Below are 14859 nucleotides of genomic sequence, written 5' to 3' on the forward strand. Positions count from 1 at the left end.
TTGAACTCTCGCAAAGTTTATGGGAAAAAGAAACAGTGCTAGCAGAATGGAAAAATAGTTTCATCATTAAACTCCCTGAGCTCGGAGACCTTACTGATAGTCAAAACCGGAGAGCATCTCCTGCTTTGGGTATCAAGAGTCATACTGGAGAGAAGAAGGAAAGCTCTAGAATCCAGCCATGTTATTTACTGGTTAAGAAATGTTTACAACACAGCTCAAAATCTTGGTGAGGAACATTTGTAAACTATGGAAAATTACAGAAATTATATATCTCAAGTGGCCAAATCTGCAAAATGTACATCTGAAAAGGTAATTTTTGCATTTACACTTACATTACCACGAGTTATAATGACTTCGAGTGACTTTGGTCCACTTCCAAATAGGAAAGAGGAAAAAGGACTGAGAGTTGTAGTTGATCCCCTTGTGACCATTCATATAAGATCATTTTATAGATCATGCAATATTGTTGGATAATAATGAAGATTGTAGGCATCTGGAAGGTAACATACAAAAAAATAATGACTATTTTTCCCTTTCACAAACCCACAATGTAATGGAATCCCTATGAATAACATAGGGAACTAATATAGTAACTAACTAGGTGGGTAAAAACCTGATACTACTGTATACAGTATATCATGCATAAGTAGGCATATTTAATAAAGTATTGGTTGTTTTGCAGTATTTCCTTGGTCCAGTGATGCACTGATCTTCTTGCTTTGCATTCAGTTCATTGTCCTTTTAGTCTGAGATCGGGACCCTTGCTAGCTGTAGTAGAACTGAGCAGTCTAGGACAAGCATAGCCTGAACAGAAAAGAATGTACTGTAGTTGTAGCAACACAATGCACAAAATGTGCTTGAGCTGTTTCAATGAGCATATGCACACTGCAGACCAGGCAAACAGATTTGAACCAATGCTAATGGCACACACTGAAACAGAAGCATCACACCAGTCTGGGTAACTTAACATGTAATAGCTATTAAGAAAGGATAACACTTCTGTAAAAACTGTTAGTGCATACATTGCCGTTCAAGTGCTCCTTGCTATCTCTGTGAAATGATGAAAATTATTAAATGAATTCTTATGATTTTGCAGGTGAAAAGGATAATAGATAAGTATAGCTTTAATCCCCCTAACATTAATAGTGATTCTGGAGTTACCTTTTTTATATTTATAGTATAAATGCTATAGATCAATGCCAAACTCAGATACTTCATGAAATGCCCAAGCAGAAGCTGAAGTCATATGCTTCTCACAGTGACTCTGGTAAATGTTGAAGAGAAATTTTAAACAGCTATACTCTCAAAGAGGACCTAATTGTCACAGGTAGAACTTACTGTAGGTACTGCTGTACTTGCTGAGTAAATTCCTGTTTTTGTATTGTGATCCAGTTGCCAACATCTTTGTTCACAACAGAAGTAAACAGTAACTGGGGATGGAAAAGTCATATTATGTGCAGTATACTGTACTTCTTTCTCAAACACGGACTGTGAGTTAGTATTTCTTAACAACCTTCAACCCATTGTGGTGTAGTGGTATAGACAGTACATCATTCTTCAAGATCTACCTAATTAACTGTGGGCACTTCTCAAACTACCCGAGCAGAATCTGAAGTGTTATAAATTTCAGTGATAATGTGGCTCCTGCCCAAGGTAACTGGGAATTTTCTGAAGTTCATTTTGGCCAACTTCAGCACCTGCTCAAAACATATTTACTATATATATATATCAAACAAATTATTCATTATAACTTTTTTCTTTTGAAGAAACTTCCTTGAAAAAAAAAGTCAGAAAGCTGGCTCCAACAACTTTCAACTTTTAGAGAATGTTTTTCTCTCCAGAAATTAAAATCAATCAAGTGCAAGTTAGCACCCCATACTTGCAAGTTAAACATAATTCACATAAGGACCTGCTTATATTACAGTGGCAAAATCCCTAAGTGATTTCTTTCCCAATCAAAACTTCATTCATTACCCACTTTCTCAGGCAACTCCCCTACAGTGTCTGAATTATGTGTCGAAGTCTCCTCCCTAGGGGGTCTCCCCTCCTATAATATCCAATCTGTGATGTCCAAGGCAGATCTAAATATCTTGGGCGCAAATTGCTTCAGGCCTGTGGAGCATGATTCTCTGTCATCTTCATCACATTTCACACCTCTAGAACTGATAACAGATTAATCTGGTCCACAAATATTTCATCAGACTCCCTTGACTGGGGCAAGCTGCATTAATTTAGCAGAGAGCACTCCAATATTGAAAAAAAAGGAGTAGGGAAAAAGAAAGGGAATTTCAGAATTTATGAGAAAAACAAATAGCATATCAAGGAGTGTTTATGTGTGTACAAGGAGAGGGGTGAAAAAATTGAAAGGGTTTCCCACTGTGTTATTAGAAAGGCAACAAAAGCAAGCTGTGGCAAAGTTCTCTGCTTCGATTATGTATACGCTTTTATTCAATCATTGTATCGCTCTGTGTCTGACATATGGTCAATAGTGCAATCTACTAGTGATCAGAATAAACCAGCCGCCCCAGAGCAGCTTGGAATTTCATTAGTTCACTTGCAACATGAGCTCTACAACTAGAAATTTATTTGGAAACACAAATTTAAAAGCAATTTTTTATCTTTCTCTCCTTCCAAATGTCAATGTTACAAGCCCAATGCCCCCAAGTAATTTTGCTCAAATATATTAAATACAGACACATAAATATAGTATATTTTACTTGTTTGGCATATTTTCTAATGCTCTAAAGAAAAGTGAAATTTCACATACCCTTGTTTTCTCAAAGCAGTTGTTTAAAGAAGCACTGCTCTATAGTAAAAGGAGAAGAACGGCTGATACTAAACCTTCATTCAGATTTCTAATTCAATTTTCTTGTAGACATTTAGCAAAGGCACACATTTTAATGAAACAAATGAAGGACCTTTTTGTTTTTCAATTGACTTTTGCCAAAGTGGCAAAAGTAACCAAATGAATTATCTAAGTGTTTGTTCAGATTTTCTTCACCTGAAGAACGATGGAGGTTTCCCAGAGTCAAATTTCTTTGGTCAGCAAGGGGATCTGAATGGAGAAAAAAAAACAAAATTCTGATTCCATGAATGCAAAGGACTAACCTTGGGTGAGATTAAATTAAAGATTGAGAAATCTATCAAATAAAGTTAGGGCATGGCCAAAAGATGGAGGCTACCTTGTGACCATAATTCTGAAAAATTCTGAAAATAACCCTTAGTTTGCACATTTGCATATCTAGAGGACATGGTTTAAGAATCACCTTAACCTTGAATGGGAAATAAACAAAACAGTCAAATGGATCATATAAGAAGTGTATGGATTCTGCAGGTTAAAACCTTGATTGAATATATTGTAATGTAGTATCCAAAACTAAAAATTGTACTTGTTGAACTTGCTGGATAGTGTTGAACCCAAGACATTTATTAGGTACCAGTGGTGAATGCAGACCATTACTAAGGCTTGCCAGATGTCAAACCTTGAAGACCCTTTTTAACCTGTCAGGTATCACTTAGAGGAGGCAGTGTTTGACAATCATGTGTTAATTGCTGAATGGATTTGATGCTTTTGCATCACTTTCAATTTGTTTTCAGTGTTGCTGGTGACTTGTCAAATTTTCATTAAATTACACAGTGACGTTATTCATTAGTTTTAGAATATGTGTAGCAACTTTAAATCCCTTTAGCATAAACACTAGCTGATGTGTGGTGAGCGTTCTGGCGCACTATGGCTGCCGTCGCATCATCCAGGTGGGGCTGCACATTGGTAGTGGTGGAGGGGAGCCCCCACTACCTGTAAAGCGCATTGAGTGGAGTGTCCAGAAAAGCGCTATATTAGTGTAAACAATTATTAATTATTATTACTTCTCTTGATTCATATTGCCTGACATATTGGGCAAGTTTTAGTTTTTATGAGTATAAAACTGATTTCAAATTCAATAAAAATAGCTGCCTCTTTGGAGTTTAAGAAAATAGATTTCAGATGTTGAATCAGTGATTAGCCTGTTACTGAAATTAATGCATGCACTGAAACCTATTTTGTAACCAAGGTGTTATTGACACGTCTTACTTAACTCCTTTTAAGTTTCATCTGCCATTTTAAATGTGTTCAAATGGGTAGAATTGTGTCAGTCCATTGAATCCTCAGTCTAATATGAATCACACAGAATCATATCTGAATCATACAGTAACGGCATGATCTTGAGAACAAACACATTTTTGTGTCATGAAATTAAATTTGTAGTAGGGTTGGTAATGCATGTAAAGCAATGGTTGCTAACTTGTGGCCCTGGGGCTACGTGTGACCCTTGAAAACATAAATTGTGTCGACATACATTAAACTATCCATTGTTCTAATATGAGTGCTGTTTGCATAACCATTTTGCCATTAAAGATAATTAAATCCAACAAGGACGGTTCTGGATTGTGGATTTTCTTGGTAACTTGGTAATGTTGTTGATGGGTGCTGTGGGCCAGACACCCGGCCTTTCTCACTCTTTAGATTGCTCACCACTGATGTTAAGCCACCTTGTGTAGGAAAGTCACAGTAAGGGCATAGTGAGAGAGCATCAAGGCATGTTTACGGTGGGTGGCAGAACAAACGGTTTTTGCTATACTGTACATATTGTTACAAATGGGGGATTACAAAAATGGAGAAAATCAAAAACAGACCAAGTGGATAAATTAATAAGTAAAATAATCGTAACCCCCCTCCCCCAACCTTTAAAGATTTTTGCCAAGGATAAACCCCAGTGGTTCATATAATTAGAGGCATGTGCATTCTTTGCACTCTGGCACAGCTTTGGTGAAATGAGTAATAATTCAGGCAGACTATTACACAAATATTTATTAGGTTGCAACACACACAATAAACAACAGATAACATAAACATTCAACACACATGGTACCTGATGTACAAACTTTCAAATAAGGCATCCCAGAGGCCTATCATCCTAACCACCCTGAAAACCCCAGACTGCCACCAAGTATTTTACTCTTAAATAATGCCTACAAAGGCCAAAGGAAGAGATAAGCTGCCTTCTAAACTAAATAGAATACAACCCGTGGTTAAATCTCTCTTTCTGTAAACCCGGATGCTACCAAATGCATGGGAACCTACCTCCTGTTCTAAAACTGCACTGTCTAACCAGGAGAGGCCGTTTTTAACCAAGGGATTCTTTAGTGAGGAAATCAGATCTCCATAAAAAGCAAAGCATAGAAAGCTCTCTTAATTAGATTCAAATACTCAGCTCTTGTCTGGTCTGTCTAGAATGAACAGGAGCAAGGACCTCTCTCCTTCGATTTCTTCCTCTTCCTTTTGTTGTACCCTCTTTCTTCACTCTGCCCCCATCTCCTTCTTTACCTGCCTCTTTCCTGGTGTCTATCTGGACTGTTAGTCAACACATGACATGTAATCATTTACCCAGAACTTAATTAACTAAGGTAAACCAAGATAAGCTTTATGATTGCATTGATCACTGAATCTGGGTCCCTTACATTTCAGCAAACATCCCCTTGCTTTGAAGCTGGAAATGTTGGCAATAGGAACAAGTAAAGGTTTATTCCATGCTGAAAAGAGAAGAAAAGAAACAATGTTTCGGCTGTAGGGCCTTCTTCCAGTTTCTGGTTGTAGACAATAGCCAGGTGTACACGTCATAACATTATTTCAAATTATTTTAAAATATTTTGCACACTCATAGATTATTGCATGTAGATCCAAATAAACCGGAGAAGTGGGAGACTTTATTATTTCTGCTGATCTGAGGAACTGAGCAGAGATTTATAGGAATTGCATACTTGCAACAACGCTGAAACAAACTTTAGTTTAGATTTATTTTTTGTTTTAGTGAATCTGATGTAATGTAAATAATGTGTTAATATAATAGACATATGGGTTTTATACTACAGATATCATTATCTTGGGTAGGTTTGCATTAATTGATTTTTTAACCACTTTACCTACATGTAGTTCATAGTTGCAGGGGAGCCAGAGCCTGTCCCAGCAAGCAACAGGTGCAAGACAGTACACAGCCTGGAAAGGACTCCAGCCCATTCAAGGCCAGACACACAACCACAGACCCACACACTCACACCATGGCTGGTTTGCCCAGAAGCCTACTAGTATGTTTTGCATTGTGGGAGTAAACCAGAGTAAGTGGTGAAAACCGTTGTAAACACAGGGAAAACAAAGAAACTCCACGCAGACAGTACCCCAGATCCTAAACTGAACCCAGGGCTCCAGCACTGCAAGGTAGCAATGTTAACAGCTGCTCCTCCATGCTGCCCTTAGTTGATTTTAAAGAGTAATTTCTATTTACCTGTACATTAAGAAGAATAAAGCTGGTAGGTTAAGTTGGTTATGCTCTATCAGTATTAGGCATTTAATCTAATAACAGCTTAGTACATTTTAAAATATTTTGTTTACAGAACAGTCTTGTGTTTTTAACAGTGTCTATCAAATAAGCGCTTTACTAATAGGAATTAATGCTGTAATAAACTCCTTATGTGTCGTAGACTTTTATTGGAGTTGGCAAAATTTTAATTTACTTTGTTCTATGTGATTTTATTTTTTCACTGTTTGTTTTGAGATTTACTGTTACAGCTGTCTTTTTGTTAACACAAGAGAAGACTGAAATTGTACTATTGTAAGTTGTAATATATTGCTCTTAAACTCCTTTGTTTAGAAGCAGTTTTAATATTTGTTTTATAAATAAATAATTTCATTTTGGTTCATACAGTATGTGTATCTGACAGATATGTGCTGAGAGGAAAGCACAACAAACTGTTATATTGCTTTCAAACTCATTTGTTGCATTTTTAATGTTTCTTAGTATATACTGTATATACTGAGCATCACATTCTTTATATATGTGTATGGGCAATATATTTTCTTTCTTCCAAAAAGCATGGAGTTTGGTATTTTGATTAAATGCATTGGTAGTCATTTTGAGTCTGTCACTCACAATTAACGATTAACATTAGTGACAGAGCTGAATGGACGCAGGTGTTGAGATGATTTAACCTCTTGAATCCAAGCTCAGTGAAAATCGAGAAAGAGGACCATAGAAAGGTAATAATGTGCGCCATTTATCAAGGAAGAATACCTTCGCATCCGCGTGAGTTCCCTGAGGCAAAGGGTTGGAAGGTGGACAATCCATCCATTTTCTAACCATGTTTTCCAACACAGAGTATTGGAGAAGTTGGAGCCTATTCAGGCAAGCAACAGGCACAAGGCAGGAAGCACCTTGGATGGGACAACAGTCCATCGCAACACACAAACACAAACACTCACACACTCACAGCAGGAAAATCAAATTTTTCCAGAAGCCACATCACCTACTAGCTTGTCTTTGGACTATAGGAGGAAACCCACTCAAACGTGAGGAGAATATACAGTACAAACTCCAGCCAAAGAGGACCTCCAGGAATTAAACCAAGGGCCCCAGTGTGGTGAAGCACCAGTGCTACACTGTGTCCCTATGTTGCCATATGTTGTTAATGTTTTCTGAAAATATTGGCCACAATATTCTACATGTATTATTGTCAATTGAGCAGCTAGGCAAACTACAGATATGCAGTAATGTTTCAACTAAAATCTATAATTAATCTCTTCATTGCAACAACTTTCAGTCATCTTAGCCAAAATGTAGAGGAGATATAAAATTATAGAAATCTGCACTACACACATCTTGCTATGGTAGATACTACTGGGATTTGGGAGTGGTAAACAAAATCATTATTTTGTTTTGTAGTGTCTGTTTGACTGATCACATTCTCTTCTCATATAACCTCAAGGAAGACCAGGCTCTCCAAGTTATAATCAGGAGAAGTAGCATTGAAGTACACTTCCACTGTAAAAAAAGAAACTGGCCATTTTGCCTTCTCTACTGGGCCTAATGTGAATTTGTCCATTTCATAAAATTGGATTCATGAAAGATCTCTTAGGGATTTTATGGGGAAAGTAAACTTACTGTATTCTAATGTCTGATACTGCAGTCTTGAAGCAAATAACACTAGGCTATACCTTTAACTATGCAAATATTCAGTATAACTTCTGATGCTTATGTGTTTTAAAAAAGAGAAGAAGTATGATAAATAGTACTTTCAATCGCATAATCACAATTAAATAGACCTGTGAACTTTTGTTTTCCCATAAACTTTGGTTGGTAGTGACGTTTTGACCATCTGAGTCACACTTTTTTTTAATAAATGGTGGTTAGGAGTGGTGGGACTGTGGCTAAGGATCTGTGCCTGTGGCTGAAAGGTTGCCGGTTCGTATCCCTACTCCATTGGGTCTCTGAGCAAGGCCCTTAACCCCAACTGCTCCAGGAGTACCGTATAAATGGCTGACCCCGTGCTCTGACCCCAAGCTTCTCTTGCCCCATCTGTGTGGCTGTGTGTCTCATGGAGAGCAAGCTGGGGTATGCGAAAAGACAAATTCCTAATGCAAGAAATTGTAAACGGCTAATAAAGTGATATTTTCTTTAAAAGTCTAAAGATTGGGATGTGGTCAAAGCTTAATCATGCCCATTTCCCCCTACTGTTGTGTAAAAATTATGATTTGGACATTGAACATCCTTGCCCTGGCAGCAGCGCCGTGACATATCCCTCATGAAGAAGGAGGGGGGGTGTGTTTTGACAACACGATCCTCATGGACAGGTTGTTGTGCTCCTTATTGGGCAAGGCAAGCTGAGCCAATGAAACAATCTACTTCCAAATCACTCCTCTTCTCCATCTTTAATTATGGTTTGTCCGAACTTTGGAATTGAATGACTGTGCTTGCATGCGAAGAAGCAACTCGGGGGTGCTTGTCAGCATAATAGGACTCTTGAAAGATGCAGGACTCAAAGTCTCCTACACTTACAAAGAATTTCTCACAAAGCCTCAATGTCTCAATGGGGCTGGGCTGACAGACCTGCTGTAGTTGGCTAAGAGTTTACTTGTAACAATAGTATTGCATTCAAAAATCAAGTGTGTGCTATTACAGAAGCCGACCTCCAAGAGAAAAAGAAATCTAATGTCTGACCATAAATAAGGTGACTTTTATGATATTCCTATTTTCTGGAAAGATGTTGACTTCCATATTTACTATAGGGATTGCAAGGTAAGGGAATCATCCGTATACCTTTTCCAGATGATGTGCCTTCCACACATTTTTCCAGGCTTTATTAACAAAAGAAATCTCACTGTATTATTTTCACAGCTAAAGCATCCCTGATCAAGCACAATATAATAGACTCCAGCTACAGTACATGAGAAATGAAAGGAAAGTAAATACAACAACACAAGGTGCTGTTAATTCTAAAAGAAATCTGTGACAGTTTGGCAAGATGTACCAAGATTCAAAGCTTTTCTATTTTTTTCCTCAGATAAAGGCTGTACCAATCAATGTTTAAGATAATATTTGTGTGAATAAATAATAGCAAGTGTGTGACAGTAAATGTATAAATTGCATATGTTCTTTTCATTAAAGGCAATCTTGGAGCAATAGCTGATCTCATAGAATAAAAAAAATATGAGACGACATTGTGATGTTGTTGCAGTAATATTAAATATATGAATAAGATACCGTACATAAGCTGCAAAAAACCTTAACCAAATAAGAAAGACAGAACACATACTGTAGATCCTACTACTTAAATGCACATTATATTTTGTATTTGTATCTGGAATGAAATATATTTTAAAAGTTATTTTAAAATGAAAATCTAACACATTGTATTTTTTGTATAGTTTCTGGTAATGATTAATTGGACCTATTTAAATAAATATTCTTTGAATTGATAATATCACATTTGTTATTGTTTTTGGGATTCATTTAGTGGTCTGTAATTGGAGATATGCATCTCTATTTTGGTATAATGTTCAGATATACTGTATTTATTACAGTATGTTGCTGGAATAAAATACATTTATATGTCCTACTACTGTATATCCCAGGCTGTTTGTTAATGGATGTTAATATACAGTACACTGTAATAGAAGGGGTTAACATATGTCCACAAATGCTTATTTGTTGAAAGTACACTGAGTTATAAAACACACCAAAATGTATATCATGTTTCTCAATAGTCATTTTATAGGATAGGGAAAGGCGTGTAGGAGCGACTGGGACATGTTTAGTGTGAGTGAATTGTAATGAACTCTGTTATTAAAATGTTAGGTATGGGACAAACAACCCGACTTGGTACTTAGTTGCAGCTTTTTATTCCTCTCAAGAGAATATGGGGTTTCTTAGAGTTGCTGTGTCCTGCCATCCTTGATTTCAGGGTGATATAAGCACCAGATATTATGCCTTCTCAAGTTCAGAGTACAAGGCCTTCTGGAACTTCTTTCTTTTGCTACTGTGAAATATGACGTGGATGATTAAAGCTTGTTTATGTTTGGCTGATAAATTTATATAATAGGAGTAAATTGGAAATGCAATGCTCCCTAAGAATTACATAGAGTAGATCTGATGGCAGTGACACCTGACCATATTTCTCATCAAAACATATTAATTAATTAATTTATCCATTTACCAAGTGCTTCACCCAGTAAAGAATTGCAGGGGAGCAGAAGGCCATCCTGGGTGCAAAGCAGAATAAACCTTGGCTAGGGCACACACAGACACAAACACGCACGGACTCACACCAGGGCCAATCTTCCCAGAAACCAATTCAGCTACCAGTTTGTCTTTGGACTGTGTGAGGAAACCTGACCAGCTGGAAGAAATCCACAGAAATACTAAAAGAACATACCAACTGCATACAGATAGCACCCCATGATTTTAACCAGGGCCCCAGTGCTGTGAAGCTGCAGTGCTAACCACTGCACCACTCTACCACATCCAAAACATATTAATGTATTTTAATATTTTTAAAACAAAAACAAATGCAGAGTAGTATATTGAATTCATTTGTCAGAGCCTGAGCTTGGTAGAGGGCTGAACTACAGAAAGAATCATAAGCAGCTCAACCCTTCTGCTTCATACTGCATATTCCCCTCTCACAGACTGTAATCTCCAAGAACGATAATGTTTTGGGGATGTTTTTCTCAAAACACAATAATATTATCTTCCACTTTTTATTTGCTTTAATCTCTGGGAAAATCAATCAGGTCTTAAAAAAAGATGAAAAGTTTTGCAGAGGTGAATAATTTTTTATGTAAACACCTAAAATAAGCAAGTAGCAGATATTGAGTTGCCCTGTAGTTAAAATGTAGTTATTAAAGTACTGACAGCATTAAATTTTAAGCCTTCTTTATTGCTTTCAAATCTCTTATATTTCACTACAGATGTCAGCAGTTCTGAAATGAGAAGTTAACACTTTTGTTGCCAACACAAGCGTGGCATTCAAATTCTGTTGACTACCAAGAGGACATGGGCATAGACTCTCCCTGCTTTTTATGTGACAATACAGCTTTGATATTGAATAATACCGTAAATTGTAATTAACAGCAAAACAGCTTGCACTAAATGTTACACTCATGTATAATAAAATTAAAGAATGGAGATTTTAATGTGACTCACAGGGCTTCATTTAAGAAGAATAAAATGATTTCCACTGTGTAATCCACGGAGAACAATAACTGTACCATTTGTACATTAATTTAAGCCATTTCATGGCAGCTTTATGTAACCAAAATGGATTTATGCTTTTCTTAGTGTAAGCATGCTATTTTGGACTTTGTCCATGTGACAGGGTGCCTGTTTTTTTCTTTCCCAAATGAATGTTAAATACTCCAATACTTTCCTGTACCCTTCCTGCATGTTTGTGAGTGTGTATGTGAAACATATGAAGTGTGAATGACACTTACCCCTCCCCCCCCCCCCCCTAAAATCACTGCAGTGTTCCCCATTGGAGTATGATGTTGTGTTGGAAAAGATGGCCGCCAGTCCCCTTTCTGTTTGTAGTTCCCCACACTGCCACATCAGCAATACTAAAAAAAAACTGGTGATCTTAAAGGGAAAGGTTACTGGTAGGCCATCCATAAATAACTTTTGTATGATTATGTTTTTGGTTTAAATGTACAAAAACCATCACATGACTTTGTTAAAGCTTAGAATTATTCTGGATTTGAATTAAGTACTTTATTTGTTTAAAAGTGTCCGCCTCTGTTAAAAGATATGAGCAAGTCCCTTTAAGACAGGATGGCCCTTGGGAGGAGAAGCTATAAAAGCGACTGGGAGAGCACAGTAGATGGTTGGTGTTTTGGAGGGAAAGTGGGCTGAGAGGGGCTCCTGTAAGGGAGGTTGTTATCCCTGTTTGAAGAAAATAAGTCCATTCTTTGTTTGCATTTGAAGACTGCTGTTATGGGAGGTTTTTTTTGTTCTTTTAAGCCAAACCTGCTTGGCTGGTGGCAGTCCATTATTTAAAATAATAAATGGGATTAAAAAATAAACTTAGAAGCACTGACTCTCCTTATCCAGCTATCTCTGGCTGAATGTATAGGAATACAAGAAGGTTTACTGATGGGAGGAGCCTTTCTCTGGGCCTTTCTAGCACATGGGTGCAAGAAAGCAATTGATCCATGATGTTATTCAGCTGTTTCTCAAAAGGAACTAGGGTGTAAGTGTATCAGCTTTAACGACATGGCTGCAAAAACGTTGTTCTTAATTAATACACTTCCCTGTAGTTCCTGTTTCCTTGAGCACAGAAATATAGTTGCTTTCTCTTTTCTGAACTAAGAGCAAAGCAGCAATATCTTTTTGTAACACAATGTCCAAAATTGTGCACAATATTCTAATCCTAGTGCAGTGCACAATTGTACGATATCATCCATTGGTTTAGATTCTACACCTTTATCTATACAGTACATTCTAACATTTTGTTTGCCTTTTTATTGCTTCTCCGTAGTGTCTACAAGATGAAAATGATGTGTTAGCATAAACAGTTAAATCTTTTTCACAGATAGCTTCTTCAAGTTCAATGTTTCCCATCTCATATTTATAGTTAGTAATTTTGCTACCTGTGTGTAATACTCTGCACTTAAATTAAATGTTATCTTACAGGTGCTTGCCCACACTTGTATTTTGTCAAGATCTTTTTAATGTTTTGCAGCTTCAACAGCGTTTGTTAATCCTCCTCTTTTGGTCACATCTACAGATGTGACTCATTTACTAATTATACCAGACTATGGAAATTATACAGTATATAGACATTAGTAAAAGCAGTGGGTATGATACAGATCCCTGTGGTATTTCACTAATGAATTTGAGCATTTACCCCCTATTTGTGCCATTTTCCAACCATTAACCAGTTCTCAATCCACATGCATTGTCTTGGATGTCTAACGCCTTCAGTCGATATTGCTTGGTCAAAGAACTTTAACACGTTTGTAAAGCAAGAGCTGTCCTTAAGCAAGAACAATCCTTTCTAAATCCATATTCAGTGACACCTAGACTCACATTTTGATGCAGCTAATCCTCAAATATTATACTAATGCAAGCAGATTGTCTGTATAGCTGTAAGTCTATATATAAGTCATACAGTATACAGTATACAGTAAGTGGGTATTAAAGTAACTAAAGAGTTTTGTTAATGGTTAAGAAATACAGTAACATCCCCCACTTTCTAATATAAGGTCCTAAATATTTTATATATGCTCCCAGTACCTCTATGATATCTGCCTTTTATTATGATGATGCTATTTAGTACATAACCTTTTCAGTCTACAACCTTGAACATGTTGACAGTTTCATCCGTGGTTAACACCAGAGTGAAATATGCATTTAATACAGTACATAGCTACAGTATTTTCTTTCCTTTTTTAACCACTGTAAAGTCTGCCATTGTTATTTCTAAGACATTCTTTTGCTGTTGCACTTCAAATATTATTAATTGAAGCTTCCATTGCAATATCTTTTCTCCTTCTTGGCCTTTTTAATGTCTTCGTAATGTCTTTAATTGACATGGAAATGCAATTCTTTTTAAAGGCATTTGTTTTTTTGGTATATTTTTTCAATTATAACTTTTCTTAATGTTAAACCTTTTGGGCTACTGACTTGGACTTTACTCTCAGGATGAACCTGTTTTATGCTTAAAGCAGGATGTTTTAAAAAAGCTGCCATTAATTCTCTATGGATTCCACATCTGTTTTACTCCATTACTTCAGTCTACTTGAGCCAAATAGGAAAAGAATGTTAAGGTGACCTCTCATGTTCACTGTTTGAAATATTTTTAAGACTTAAAAAAATGTACGTTTCCATGACTGAATTTTCACCATTAGTCTTTGTGCAATATTCAGAATTTACAGTCTTACAATCGCTCAGATATTACAGTCAATATGCAACAAATGGGATCTAATAATAATATCCTCTTTGCTCAAAGTACATTAACACCTACATTAACTTCCTAAAAAATAAATTATATTTTGAAAATGTTTCAGCTGATGTATCCACCTCAAAATGTAATAAATTTAGTTTAATCAAGAATAGCTGTCTTTCTTACAAACTGTACTTAAGGACAGAGACACAATCAATTTCTTTTTGTAGTTACAAAATGACAGGAATTCTAATTTCTGTATTTTTGTGACCTGTACATCACAGTATATAGCTTCTAAGAGTAATCGTGTTCTCTGTTGTTTCAGAGAATGTTTCACAACTGGAACTCAAACTCACGAAAGTACAGAGTACTTTTGCACTCAAAAGCGAGCTTTACTTGAGTAGGTGGAGTATAAAATGAGCCCCAGTGGATGAGTAATAGGTTGATATCTCTGTTGCTTAACTCTCAGAACCTTGGCTGTTTTAACAAAATGCATAATGGATGCAAAGGTGAGGATCCCAGCATACTCTTTTCTTTTCCAGTCCGTAAAAGCGTTTCAGTCAGATGCACATGATAAACATGAGTGTGACTTTGGGCTAATTTAAATCCAAA

This window comes from Lepisosteus oculatus, chromosome 7 (genome assembly GCF_040954835.1).
Source record: "Lepisosteus oculatus isolate fLepOcu1 chromosome 7, fLepOcu1.hap2, whole genome shotgun sequence".
NCBI classification, from domain to species: domain Eukaryota; kingdom Metazoa; phylum Chordata; class Actinopteri; order Semionotiformes; family Lepisosteidae; genus Lepisosteus; species Lepisosteus oculatus.